Source organism: Sciurus carolinensis, unplaced genomic scaffold, assembly GCF_902686445.1.
Source record: "Sciurus carolinensis unplaced genomic scaffold, mSciCar1.2, whole genome shotgun sequence".
NCBI classification, from domain to species: Eukaryota; Metazoa; Chordata; class Mammalia; order Rodentia; family Sciuridae; genus Sciurus; species Sciurus carolinensis.
The window spans coordinates 284610-300052 of NW_025920134.1; the positions used below are offsets into that span (position 1 = coordinate 284610).

At 36.8% G+C, this 15443-nt stretch overlaps 1 pseudogene; it reads right to left on the reverse strand.

The window, feature by feature from the left end:
* Nucleotides 1-1001: 1001 nt before the first annotated feature.
* On the reverse strand, nt 1002-1306 carry LOC124974157 (non-histone chromosomal protein HMG-14-like; annotated as a pseudogene).
* Nucleotides 1307-15443: the final 14137 nt, after the last annotated feature.

Here is a 15443-nt window from a genome sequence, read left to right on the forward strand (position 1 = left end):
TGAAATACATTTTCAGTGTTTATTTTGTTGAATTCATGGATGTAGAAATCTGGATACAGAGGACTTCCTGTAAATTTTATAAGAACTTACTTCTGATTTATATTTACTTTTGGGCAAAAGAGACATTTTCTCTTCATTTTTCTTTTCATTTCATCTCCTTTTTTTGTGCTATTATTCTATATATGTTAGTAACTCAACAATATATATAATTTTTATTTTTTTCATATTTGAGATTTCATTGGCTGTATTGAGAATCAGTTCACAGACATTTCACTTTGTACACAATTCTTAACACACGTACTGAAAATCTAAAAAGCCTTATACTGTGATTCTTTTTCAGTTATTCCAGTGACTTTCCAGCTTTGAATTTGGAGGCAAATTTTTCTTAATAGAGTATCAAGTACCAGTATCTTTGAATGCTGCTGTTATTTAGGTCCCACTAATTCAAAACTTTGTCACACACACTACATACTCAAACTTTCAATCTTTCAGAGCACATTAAAAATATTAGGAAAACTAAGACTTCCACAACCAAAAATGTTACAGAGTACACACAATTCTGACAGCAATGATCCAGGAGTGGTCTTCTTCAGGAAACTATTCTAATAAAAAACAGGAATAGAAGTAATTTAAAATATTCAAGACATTAAATGCAAAACTGTGACTCCAAACTGCCCTTTAATATGCTTTGTATTGTATTAGGATATAAAACTAACCGCCCACCTATGGAATGTTATGCTGACACCCAAGACAGTCCAAGCCTCCCATATTTCAATATCCCACTATTTTCTGGTTGTACCCAAAAATAAACAACCAGTAAATGATTGCGCTTCTAAAAAAAATCACTTATACTTAAAAAATGGGATGAGGAGGGATTCCCTCCTTTTTAAAAATGTTTCTAGAGCTACTAAAAAACTTGCATTTACAAAATAGTTGATAAAAATATTCCTCTGGATTGTACAAGAAGGGAAATGGGATCACTGATAGGACATGGTGTGTGATTAATCACACTTGGCTTCTTTCTCTTCTGCTTCATCAGAAGCGGGACTCTCCTCGTTTTTAGTTTCTCCATTTTCGGCAGGTAAATCTTCTTTTGTTTCTTGGTTAGTCACTTCAGCCTGTTTTCCCTTTGCTCCCCTTTTCCCTTTTGTTTGAACTTTTTTGTCAGAAGATTTATCCTTGCCCGCAGCCTTCCTGGGCTTGGCGTCTGCCTTGGCCAGAGCAGGCTTAGCCGACAGGCATGGGGTCCTGCGCTTGGGCTCCTCCCTCGCCGCGCCTTCGGCCAGCTGACCTTCATCTTGGGCATCCTGACCCAGCGCTTGCGGGCGCTGTGGGCTGCGGGGGAGACTTCCGAAGCTGCGCTGCCTGTATAATTTTTACTTTATATAATCATTCCTTTTAAAGGAACTGGGAGAAGAAAGGAGAGCATGTCCATATTCATAGGTAGTTATATTGATCTTTTTATGTTTCATTCTTTATTCCTTCAGATTTGGATATTCACTGTGTTGCTCAGGATGGCTTTATATTAAGGATCCTTTAACCTCAAACTCTTAGGTAACTGGAGTTACAGGAGTGTACCACTGTGCCTGGTTTGATTTGTTCTTCTATCATTTCAAATCTGTTTTTGGTTTCCTCTAGGTAATTTTTCATTTCAAAACTTATTTTCAATTCTAAAACTTCTATTTTATACCATCTGTGTCTCTGTGGATATTGTTTTGAGACAAAATTGTAACCATACTTTAATTTTTTATGTGTAGTTTCTTTTAGTTTTTGAACATATTTATAATAACTATTTTGATATCTGTATCTGTTAAATCCAAAATCTGTACCCCTTTAAAAACTGATTTATTGCCTTCCTTTTTGCCCAGCTTATGGGTCACAGTTGACTGTTTTTTGCACAACTTTCAATTCATGTTGAAAAACTGACACGTAACATAGTGAGTTAGTGACTGTACAGATGCCTTTCTGGTAATGGAGGGGTATTGATGTTCTTTGGTTGACCACTTATTAATGAGTTAACTGAGCTAACTTTGTGAAGTCTGTTTCCCTACAGTGTACAATCTGAGATGTCCATGTTCAGATTTCTTTTTTTTTTCTTTTAGCTTTGCCATCCCATGCTTACCCCTTGATTAGCATAAGCCACATATTGGACAAAGTCTGTGCTTATACCCTGTGTATCAATTACATTTTTTACTCTTTGCTGTTGGATATGTTGTTTCTTATCAAAGTTAACAGAATTGAAGTAATTTTGGTTTTGCCCCATGTTTATATGGAAACATGTAGCTGGGATTTTCCATTTCCATTTATGTCTGAGAGAGAGCAATCTTGGGCATACCCATAATCCCTTAGATTGCGAGGGGTGTGTGTGCTTTCGTTTTTTTTTTTTATTATTGTAAACAAATGGGATACATGTTGTTTCTCTGTCTGTACATGGCGTAAAGGCATACCATTTGTGTAATCATAAATTTATATAGGGTAATGTTGTTTGATCCATTCTGCCATTTTTCCTTTCCCACCAAACCCTCCCCTCCCTCTATACAGTCCTTCCTTCCTCCATTCCTGCCCCCCTCCCTAAACCCAACTCCAACCCCAACACTAACCCCTCCCACACCCCATTATGTGTCATCATCCACTTATTAGCGATATCATTCTTCCTTTGGTCTTTTGAGATTGGCTTATCTCACTTAGCATGATATTCTGCAGTTTCATCCATTTGCCTGCAAATGCCATAATTTTATCATTCTTTATGGCTGAGTAATATTCCATTGTATATATATACCACAGTTTCTTTATCCATTCATCAATTGAAGGACATCTAGGTTGGTTCCACAATCTGGCTATTGTGAACTGAGCAGCTATGAACATTGATGTTGCTGTATCTCTGTAATATGCTGATTTTAAGTCCTTTGGGTATAGGCCAAGGAGTGGAATAGCTGGGTCAAATGGTGGTTCCATTCCAAGTTTTCTAAGAAGTCTCCATACTGCTTTCCAGAGTGGCTGCACTAATTTGCAGCCCCACCAGCAATGTATGAGTGTACCTTTCTCCCCACATCCTCGCCAACACCTGTTGTTGCTTGTATTCTTGATAATCGCCATTCTAATTGGGGTGAGATGGAATCTTGGGGTGGTTTTGATTTGCATTTCTCTTATTACTAGAGATGTTGGACATTTCTCCATAAGTTTGTTGATTGCTTGTAGATCTTCTTCTGTGAAGTGTCTATTCATTTCCTTAGCCCATTTGTCAATTGGATTATTTGCATTCTTGATGTAGAGTTTTTTGAGTTCTTTATAGATTCTAGAGATTAGTGCTCTATCTGAAGTATGATTGCCAAAGATTTTCTCCCACTCTGGAGGCACTTTCTTCGCATTGCTGATAGTTTCCTTTGCTGAGAGAAAGCTTTTTAGTTTGAATCTATCCCAGTTATTGATTCTTGCTTTTATTTCTTGTGCTATGGGACTCCTGTTGAGGAAGTCTGGTCCTAAGCCGACATGTTGAAGCTCTGGACCTACTTTTTCTTCTATAAGATGCAAGATCTCTGGTCTGATTCCGAGATCCTTAATCCATTTTGAGTTTAGTTTTGTGCATGGTGAGAGATATGGGTTTAGTTTCATTCTGTTGCATATGGATTTCCAATTCTCCCAGCACCATTTGTTGAAGAGGCTATATTTTCTTCATTACATATTTTTGGCCCCTTTGTCTAGTATGAGAAAATTGTATTTATTTGGGTTTGTGTCCGTGTCCTCTATTCTGTACCATTGATCCACCTTTCTATTTTGGTACCAATACCATGCTGTTTTTGTTACTATTGCTTTGTAGTAGAGTTGAAGATCTGGTATTGCGATACCCCCTGCTTCACACTTTCTGCCAAGGATTGCTTTAGCTATTCTGAGTTTTTTATTCTTCTAGATGAATTTCATAATTTCTTGCTCTATTTCTGTAAGGTACATCATTGGGATTTTAATTGGAATTGCATTGAATCTGTATAGCACTTTTGGTAGTATGGCCATTTTGCCAATATTAATTCTTCCTATCCAAGAACATGGGAGATCTTTCCATCTTCTAAGGTTTTCTTTAATTTCTTTCTTTAGTGTTCTGTAGTTCTCATTGTAGAGGTCTTTCACCTCTTTTGTGAGATTAATTCCCAAGTATTTTATTTTTTTGGAAGCTATTGTGAATGGGGTAGTTTTCCTAATTTCTCTTTCTGAAGATTCATCGCTTATGTATAAAAATGCCTTAGATTTATGTGCATTGATCTTATATACTGCTACTTTATTGAATTCACTTATGGGATCTAAATGTTTTCTGGTGGAATTTCCTGGTTCCTCTAAGTATACAATCATATCATCAGCAAATAGGGATAGTTTGAGTTCTTCTTTTCCTATTCGTATTCCTTTAATTTCTTTGGTCTGTCTAATTGCTCTGGCTAGAGTTTCAAGGATGATATTGAATAGAAGTGGTGAAAGAGGGCATCCCTGCCTTGTTGCAGTTTTTAGAGGGAATGGCTTCAGTTTTTCACCATTTAGAATGATATTAGCCATGGGCTTAGCATAGATGGCCTTTATAATGTTAAAGAATGTTCCCACTATCCCTATTTTTTCTAGTGTTTTGAGCATGAAGGAGTGCTGTATTTTATCAAATGCTTTTTCTGCATCTATCGAAATAATCATGTGATTCTTGACTTTAAGTCTATTGATATGGTGAATGACATTTATTGATTTCCTGATGTTGAACCAACCTTGCATCCCTGGGATGAAACCCACTTGATCATGGTGCACTATCTTTTTAATATATATTTGTATGCAATTTGCTAAAATTTTGTTGAGAATTTTTGCATCAATGTTCCTTAAGGATATTGGTCTGAAATTTTCTTTCCTCGATGTGTCTCTGTCTGGTTTAGGAATCAGGATAATATTGGCTTCATAGAATGAGTTTGGGAGGGTTCCTTCCTCTTCTATTTCATGGAATACTTTGAAAAGTATTGGAATGAGCTCTTCTTTAAAGGTTTTGTAGAACTCGGCTGAGAACCCATCAGGTCCTGGACTTTTCTTTGTTGGTAGGCTTTTGATTACTTCTTCTATTTCATTACTTGAAATTGGTCTACTTAAATTGTGTATGTCCTCCTCGTTCAGTTTAGGCAATTCATATGTCTCTAGAAACCTGTTGATGTCTTTGAAATTTTCTATTTTGTTGGAGTATAGATTTTCAAAATAGCTTCTAATTATGTTTTGTATTTCAGTCGTGTCTGTTATGATATTTCCTTGTTCATTCCGAATTTTAGTGATTTGGGTTTTCTCTTGTCTTCTCTCTGTTAGTGTGGTTAAAGGTTTATCAATTTTGTTTATTTTTTTCGAAGAACCAACTATTTATTTTGTCAATTTTTTGTATTATTTCTTTTGTTTCAATTTCATTGATTTCAGCTCTGAGTTTAACTATTTCCTGTCTTCTACTACTTTTGGTGTTGGTCTGTTCTTTTTCTAGGGCTTTGAGCTGTAGTGTTAGGTCATTTATTTTTTGAGTTTTACTTCTTTTATTAAATGCGTTCCATGAAATAAATCTTACTCTAAATACTGCTTTCATAGTGTCCCAGAGATTTTGATATTTCTTTGTTCTCATTTACCTCTAAGAATTTTTTAATTTCCTTCCTAATATCTTCTGTTATCCATTCATCATATAATAGCATATTGTTTAATCTCCAGGTGTTGGAGTAGTTTTTGTTTTTTACTCTTTCATTTATTTCTAACTTCAATCCATTATGATCTGATAGAATACAAGGTAGTGTCTCTATCTTCTTGTATTTGCTGACATTAGCTTTGTGGCATAATATATGGTCTATTTTAGAGAAGGATCCATGTGCTGCTGAGAAGAAAGTGTATTTGCTCTTGGTTGGATGGTATATTCTATAAATGTCTGTTAAGTCTAAATTATTGATTGTGTTATTGAGATTTATGGTTTCTTTGTTCAATTTTTGTTTGGAAGATCTGTCCAGTGGTGAGAGAGTCGTGTTAAAATCACCTAGTATTATTGTGTTATGGTCAATTTGGTTTCTAAAATTGAGAAGGATTTGTTTAACATACATGGATGAGCCACTGTTTGGGGCATAGATGTTTATGATTGTTATATCTTGCTGATTTATGCTTCCCTTAAGCAGTATGAAATGTCCTTCTTTATCCCTTCTGACTAACATTGGCTTGAAGTCCACATTATCTGAAATGAGGATGGATACCCCAGCTTTTTTGCTGAGTCCATGTGCATGGTATGTTTCTCCCCATCCTTTCACCTTTAGTCTATGGGTATCTCTTTCTATGAGCTGAGTCTCTTGCAGGCAACATATTGTTGGATCTTTCTTTTTAATCCAATCTGCCAGTCTATTTCTTTTGATTGATGAATTCAGGCCATTAACATTCAGGCCTGAATTCATATTATTGAGATATGATTTGTATTCCCGGTCATTTTGTTCATATTTAAAATTTTTGACACATCTTGGTTCCTCCTTTATTTGACAGTTCCTTTAGGATAATTTCTCCCTTTGCTGATTTGCTTCTTTGTTCTTTATCTCTTCCTCATGAAATATTTTGCTGAGAATGTTCTGTAATGCTGGCTTTCTTTTTGTAAATTCTTTTAGCTTTTGTTTATCATGGAATGATTTTATTTATTGTCAAATTTGAAGGTAAGTTTTGCTGGGTATAAGATTCTTGGTTGGCATCCATTTTCTTTCAGAGCTTGAAAAATGTTGTTCCAGGCCCTTCTAGCTTCTAGGGTCTGGATTGAAAAGTCTGCTGATATTGTATTGGTTTCCCCCTGAATGTAATTTGGTTCTTTTCTCTCACAGCCTTTAAAATTCTGTCTTTATTTTGTATGTTAGGTATTTTCATTATAATGTGCTTTGGTGTGAGTCTGTTGTAATTTTGTATATTTGGAGTCGTATAAGCCTCTTGGACTTGATTTTCCAGTTCATTCTTCAGATTTGGGAAATTTTCTGATATTATTTCATCGAGTAAATTGTTCATTCCTTTGGTTTGTTTCTCTAAGCCTTCCTCAATCCCAATAATTCTGAAGTTTGGCTTTTTCATGATATCCCATAGTTCTTGCAGATTCTGTTCATGATTTCTTACCATCTTCTCTGTTTGTTCAAATTTGTTTTCGAGGTTAAATATTTTGTCTTCAATATCTGAAGTTCTTTCTTCCAGGTATTCTATCCTATTGGCTATGCTTTCTTTGGAGTTCTTAATTTTTTTATTGTTTCCTTCATTTCAAGGATTTTTGTTTGTTTTTTTTCAATATCTCTAACTCTTTATTGAAATGATGTTTTGCTTCCTGAATTTGCTCTGTTAAGTGTCAATTGGTGGGATCATTCAATGCCTGCATTTGCTCTTTCATCTCATCGTTTGCTTCCCTAATCATTTTAATTATGTACATTCTGAACTCCCTTTCTGTCCTTTCTTCTGCCATGCTGTCGTTGGATTTTATTGATGTAACATCTAGATTTGTTTGGGGCATTTTCTTCCCTTGTTTTCTCATATTGTTCAGGAATCAGTGGGTCATTAAGATATTGCAGATTTCCTCTATTGACTTATAATGTCCCTGAAGATTGCTAGTATAACCCCTCTTATCCTTCAGTAGCCTGAAGTGTTGGAGGAAGTTGATAATGCAGAGCTCCATGAACAAACTGCCTCTCTAGGGGTGATGACCCTCAGGTGGTGTATATTCCCTGCTAGTGGGCAGAGGTGCCTCCACTTGTTGACCAATGGTCATCCAATGGGGAACTAGACTGCGGGCTGAGGCAAGGCCTGTTTGTGCCTGTGTCTCTGGTTTTACTGTCCCTGTGGGAAAACCTCCCCTGGCAGGGAAGACTCACTCATTGGGGATGTCTCGCTGGTCAGTTGCCCTCCTAGAGGTTCCCCTCAATCTACAACTAGCGCCTGGGCTGGGCTGTCTTCCTCTGCAACGTTCCCAGGGGCCCGGGCCTACGTCCTGGGCCTGGGAGCCTCACCCTTTGCAGGCAAGTCTCCTTAGGCTGTCTCTCCCAGAGAATATGCCGACAGCCCTGGAAACTTCACTCCGCCCCTAGGCGTGTCTCTGTGCGGCTCTTCCAGCAAGAAGCCACCTAGCTCCTGGGACCCTGCTCTGCACCTAATCACCTGGCTTGTGGCCCCTCCTCTGAGCTGTCACCTGGAGCCCTGTACAATAGCTCCGAGACCCAGAGACCCGCCATACACCTCCTCCTCCAGACAGCGGCCCGGTTTCCAACACAGTAACTAGGAGTCTAAGCAACTCACTTTGCGTCTCCTCCTGCCAACTGCCCATAGTCCTAGGCAGTCACTCCAAGTCCAAGTGACCCACCCTGTTCCTCCTCCTCCTCCTCGGGGTAGCCCCCCAGGTGTTCAGGAGTGGTGGCTCGGAGACCAAGTGACCCAACCGCGCTCCTCCTCCAGGCAGGCCACCGGTGTTCAGGACTGGTCCCTTTTAGTCCAATCAACTCACCACTCACCTCCTCCTGTGGAAACCGCCTGTAGCTCTGATGCAGTCATTCCTAGACCAAGCGACCCGCTGCGCTCCTCCTTTTCCTCCGGGCAACCTCCCGGTGTTCAGGAGCACTCACTCTGAGTTCAAACAGCTCACCATGCAGCTCCTCCTCTGGCAACTGCCTGTGGCTCTGATGCAGTCACTCCTAGACCAAGTGACCCGCCACGCTCCTCCTCTTCCTCTGGCAACCTCCTGGTGTTCAGAAGTGGTCATTCTGAGTCCAAACAGCTCGCCAAGCAGCTCCTCCTCAGGCAGCTGTCCAGAGCCCCAGTGGTTGCTCTGAGTCCAAGTGCTGTGCTGAGCCGCCTCCTCTACAATGATCCCAGTTGTCCATGTTTACTGCTCCAGCGGGGGGAGGGGCGTCTCATCGAGCAACTCTACTTCACAAAGTTCCCTGCGTTCTGGGGCTACCGCCCCATCCAGGAAGCCTCCCCAATGGGAGAGACTCACCTGGCGGCTTTGAGTTGGTCCCAAGTCTCTCACTATCTCCTCTTTTGAATCTTGCATCCTGGAGCAACGTGAAATGCAGCCGCCCTCTAGTCCGCCATCTTGAAAACCTCTGTGCTTTCGTTTTAACACCCAGATTCCTAGGTATTATTCTTGCAGCAGAATAGGTCCATGTTCAGTTTCTGTTTGATCAAAGGTTTTTATTCACCTCCTAGTGACAGTGAGGTGTCCTTTTATTGAAGATCTGTTTGTGGTTTGAAAATATTTTCAAGTGCCCCATGAACTGTTTTGATTCTTTTTGAGTTAGTGAAGACTACCATTTGAAAATAATCATCCCAACTCCCAGATTTTGCTGTGCCCTGAGTATTCCTTTCCTGGTTCTATCTGTTAAATTTCTCATTGCTCTAACATTTTGTTGGGTACTGCTTTTATCATGGAGATGTGAACAACTTCTTAATTGCTTTCTATGAAGATCTTGTTGTTTAAAGCATTGTACTTAGGTATTTATTTCACAAGTTGTCTTATAAATACTTAGTTCCATCACACCAAGGAGCTGTTTGTCCTTGAGTCTTGCTTCTCTAGTTTGTCTCTCCTTCTAGGCAGAACCCAGTACCACTGCACAAGAAAAAGGATAGTTGTTCACTTCTCTAAGACTGATACCTTTGCTTTAACTAAGGTGGTTGGGAGCCAGGGCATCCCCTAGTCTTGTTGGATTGTCCCTCTGGGTGTGGAACCTGTGTATTATCAACAAGCTATGACAGGAGAGATAGCAGCCTAGTATTAGGCTGTTGCACCTAAGGTAGAGCTTTCACCCCTCACATGAGGAAGTTGGCTGGAAGAAAAGAACTCTAATTCTCTGATTCTGCCATAAAGGTCTGGGAAAAATGAAAAATGCCAGGGACTGCCTTCCCTTAGTGAAATTGTAGCCATAGACTGGGTACTGAATGAAAAGGAAACCCCCCTTTTCTTGAATAGATCTGCGTAAACTAGAGCTTATGAAGTCATTTCTTTAGTCAGAACTTGGAAATGTGGGTGATATAAGGAGAGATCAGGTTGTGGCTCAGATGTCACCAAGTAGTTCTTACTATGATTTAGTAAATTTTCTTGAGTGAAAATCTTAACACACTTTCCAGAGACATTAAATGATTGTTTGAAATAATTTTTCCTAGTTAAGTTGCTGTTTGTTGGGGACAGTTTCTGTAACACTTTTTATTCTTTATTCCCAAATTTGGTCTCCTGGTTTTACCCATTTAAAAAAAAATGATAAATTTTATACTTCTTATTGTCTACATATTAATTTGTATATTTCTAATCTTCAGCATTCTCCATCATTTTGTATCCATACACTTTACCTTTTGAAAGACTTGAGAAGTTTTTACTGTAGATTTTCCTACATTCTGGAGTTTGGTGTTGTGGTGTTGGTCAGCATGTTCCTTTGATCTCTGTATTTCCTACAACTACCCAAAACTGGATCAGACTCAGGTTCAATCCCTTAGGCAGTAATATATGTGGAATTTAGCAAAATATAGCATGCCTCTGAATCACCTGCTGTGTTTATTAAGGCAAATGTTACTGAATGGCAAGCCTATATTTTTGATTCATTAAGTCTGAATCTGGGTCTGAGAATTTGCATTTCTTGCAAGTACCCAAGTGATGCTCAGGCTGCTTAAAAACATATTTTTAATGTCTGATGGCATCTCTTTTTGTATCTTAGTAGCTATGCGTGCCTTTACATGTTCATTTATTTATTTGACAAATGTCAATATTCTAATTTTTTCATTGGAATATTTTTATAAAGAGATGTTTACCTTTACCTAGTATTTGGTTACCCAGTGTATGGGTAACTAAAGAAAGGTAGGGTAATTTATTGGTATTTTTCACTTTGATTTATTGATTATAAGATAATGAGGTGGTTCCCTGCAGGAAGCCATCTATGATGTCTTGTATGAGACCTGAGTGTAGTTCGAGCCATTAACCAGGAATATCTGTCTTCAGGAACTCAAAGTTCAGTAATGAGAGTTTGAGAATGACCAAGTCATGTGGTTATCCTGAATTAGCTCAACACTGAAGTTCAAATACAAGCATTGGATGTCGGAATGACCCTCTAGAGTCAGTTGACTTGATTACCTCCACCTTCCTATCCTGTTTTTTCCCAGAAGAAGCTCCTTCCAGTGCCTTTTGATCTGTACCACTATAAATAATGCAAGTGCAGTCTCCTTTTGTTAGAGCCAGACCCTCTGGATGGCTCAATCTGTCATGCCTCTGCTCTTGAGATAATTTTGTCTTCTGTCTTTATCTCTCATAAATAAATTTCATAGTTTTTTTTTTTTTTTTGCAGCCAGCCCATCCTTCTAACAGGAATCCTTTCTGTCACCCATGGGGGACGTGTGGTAAGAGATCTGTATGTATTGAAGGTTATTCTTATCATTAAACATATTAGATGGGTCTAATCCATTTCAAGTATTATCATTATTGAAGCTGATGTTATTACATTTCAGTCAGTGGGATACCCTTGAAGTTGACTCCTGAGTCCTAAAATCAGTCATTTCTTTAGAAGCCCTGTCTAAGGTGTGATATCAGCTTGGTCATTGTTTCTGTGTTTTTTTTCTAACAGAAGTTAGAAATATATATGTGTTTAGTCACCTTTTTTGCTGCTGTGACCAAAGGACCTGACAAGAACAGTTTTAGAGGAGGAAAAGCTTTTTTGTTGCTCACAGTTTTAGAGATCTCAGTCCATAGATGGCCAACTCCATTCTTCAGAGTGGGAGGCAAGGCCATACATCATGACAGAAGACTATGATGGAAGAAAGTGACTCAGGACATTGCACTAAGAAGCAGAGAGAGAGAGCTCTGTTCAACAAGGACAAAATATAAACCCCAAAGGCATGCATGCCTCCCAAACCCATCTCCTCCAGCCACATCCTTCCTGCCTATAGTTACCACCAAGTTAACCTCTACCAGGGGATTAATGTGCTGATTAGGTTAAACCTCTCATAACTCAATCATTTAAACTGTAAACCTTCTTTCATTTTCTCTAAATGAGCTTTTGGGAGCACCTAATATCTAAACCATAACAGTGCACATATTTAAGATAAGGAAAAAATACTTCACAGGTTCTTATTGATCCGGGAATTTTGATTTGAGAATATACTGTGTATACAAATCTTCCATTTGTATCTCTTCTCCTCTGTACCAAGAATTCTGACTTTCAAGGGCATAAGTGATTGTAGAATTAGAAAATTCAATTATTACCCATTCATTTCTGTCCCACATTATGAAGGTAAGAGTATAATATAAGATACTAATACAAATGAGTGACAATACTAATACTATTGAAAGTATTAAAATGCATATTTTTAATATACTCTCACCATCTTACTGGTGTTTGATGCTGAGTATATTTTCTGACCCTTTACTTCATTGAGCAGCATTCTAGAGCACACTTTTCTGTCTGATTCCACTGGAAAGAGGATACAAAGAGAAGTAATACACATCCCTGTTTTCCTAAATATAAAGGTCAGCATTGCTGGTTTGTGTGGTATCATCTTGTATGGAAAGTTGTGGCCATCAAATCTGAAATTCAGTTTTTCTTTAAAGTAATGTTAAACATTTGCTGGCATGCTTCCTAAAATGAAACCCTTTCTGTCACTTTCTAATTCTACCAGGAATAACTTCCTTTTGATTGAGCTCCTTGATTACTTTTAGCCTCCCTAGTTAGGTGTGGTTCTTCAGAGTACCTAGTAAGGTGAAAGGATGGATGGATAGATTGATGTAACAACAAGGGGGTAGTTTATTTTAAGTAACATACACATGATTGTGGGAGCTGGCAAGTCTGAAATTTGTAAGATAGGCCAGCAGACTGGAAATTCAGGCAAGATTCTTGTGTTAATAATCTTGAGGCAGAGTTTCTTCAGCAAACATTAGTCTTTTCTGATAAGATCTCACCTTAATTTCATAAGTTCCACCATTTATGGAAGGTAATCTGCATTATTTAAAATCAGCTGAGTGTAAATATTGACCACATCCACAGAGACTCTCATGCCACATCTAAACTAGTGTTAGACTATACACCTGGGCACCATAACCTTAGCCAAGATGACACATGAAATTAACCATCACACCTAGGTTGAACACTAAATTTATTGTGCAAATTGAGATTTTTTGAGAATAAGGAGTTATAAATTATAATTAAATCCTTATAATTATATACATTGAGCATTATAGTTATGCGATTTTATTCATTGACCAACTGTTGTTTATCATTGGTGAACCTACAAAAAATTGTCCTGTTAAGAAAATTATTCTAAAATATTAACATTTATCTGCGTTCATTAAAGCAAAACCAAAGCTGTTGTTGAGTTTCTCAACCTTTAAAAGTACATAAATGGAATTATCAGTAAATGTTCATATATATTTAATATTTTAGCCATTAAATGGGGTATTTATGTATTTCTGAAAAAATATATTTCAAGAATTTGGTTGAATTATTTTTAATTGTTTCATAAAATTGTGTCTTTTTTCAAAGTTGCATTTTATGGTTGCTAAATTTGAAAACAGAAAAAATTTTAAAAACTTGTTGATTTGTTTTTTCAACAGCTGCTAATCTATGTGAATTATGATTTTAAAATTTTAGAATAAGCTCTCAAATTATAAATACCAAGGTACCTGTTGATTCCAAAGCAAATTCTATCAAATTATTCTAAAATTTTGATATTTTAAAATAGTTTAATATGTAAATATTCCAGCCCAATTATTTCACAGGTGTTATCTCCTTTACTCTATTTAGAAATCAAAAATTTTAGAAGGGAAAGATTGTCACATAAGTTGTCACATAAGTTGTATAGATTTTGAAAAATTTACCAAATTTATTCACTGCTAATTTTTTAGGCCTTCTTAGGTTTATTTTATTCTGTCATATATTATAAACTTGTCTAATTAAAAAAAAGTTCTCTTTAAATACTACATATTGAATGAAGATTTGCACTGCTATTATAAAATATATACCAAAGGTTAAATAACAGGCTTTTACTCCTCATAGTTCTTGAGAATGAGAAGTCTGAAGACTAAGGTGCTGAAAGATTCATTTTCTGAAAAGGTCCTGCTTCCTGGCTACAGAACTGCTTAGATCTTATGTCCTTACATAGCCTTTCTTATATTTTTTTCACAGAGAGAAAGGGAGGGTAGGAGAGACAGAGAATGATCTTGTCTCATCAGTTTATAAAGGCATTAAGATCATCATTAGGGATCCAAGTACATGGCATAATCTAACCTTAATCACCTCCCACATGCCACACCTACACATACAATCACATGTAGGTATTAGGATGTCAACTTAAGAATTTTTTGGTGGAATACATATTTTTAATCTGTAGCTATTTCCAACTGACTATGAATGAAATGAAACCAAGATTTAGAAAGTGATTGAAAATCATCAGTGCTATTGATTATTCCAAGTGCATATTAAAAGATTCAAAGTTTTGTAGGGCAGGTAACAAAAAGAGAACATGTGCAATTATGATGTAGTATTTTTTTAAGTTGGCATCATCTTTGTCACAAAAATATTTTAATTCACTTTATTTGTGTGTAAATTTTCATAAAATTTAATAGACTATCACAGTTTCTGTGGATGGAATTGTTAAATTCCCTCCATTTTTATTGGTAGTGATATATTCAGGTTTATATGCTCACAGTTGTGAATTATTTGTCAACCACAACCCAAGTACAATTTGTTTCTGTTTCATAATTGATATTTTTACTGTGATACTCTCTGTGCTCCACCAAAATCTGTAGTTGTGCAATTACCTTAAAAATAAGGTTGGCTCTTATTCATAGATTTAATTTCTGTGAGTGTTTCTATTCTTGTAAGTTTAATTATAACTTCAAAATCATTATTCATGGAGTTTTTGTGGTCATTCACTGAAATGAATGACTACAAATTATAAAATAGATTAAAATTGGGATTATTCAACACACATTTTTAGTTGGACACTTATGTTCTACTTTCTGTTAGCTCTGATATGGTAAGTAAGTGTCCTTTATGTGGTCTCTTTTGTTTTGGTTTTTGGTGCTTTTTGTTAGTAATTTTTCTGTTTAATATTTTAAGTATCAAATACAGAATTGAAGAACTGTGTAGTGTTCCTAAGGGCAAGAATGCTGTGATGTACATCCAGAAAAAAATATGCATTAGAAAAGTTTCACTCAGACCTGTGTTATAGTGCTGTTAACTGTGAGTTAATAGTGAATCAACATTATATATTAAATAAGATATCTTAAAACAGAAACATAGATAAAACATGAGTACATTTGATCAGTTGATGAAAATGTGACCAGAGTCTGTCAGTCTAACCTTGTATCTCCTAGCAGCTGTGGTTAAGTAATGCACTAATAAAGTGTTCAGAAAAATATTATAAAACATAACTATTGTGAATAATGAGAATTAACTATTTTTTTCTTTATTGTTTAACTTTTTCAC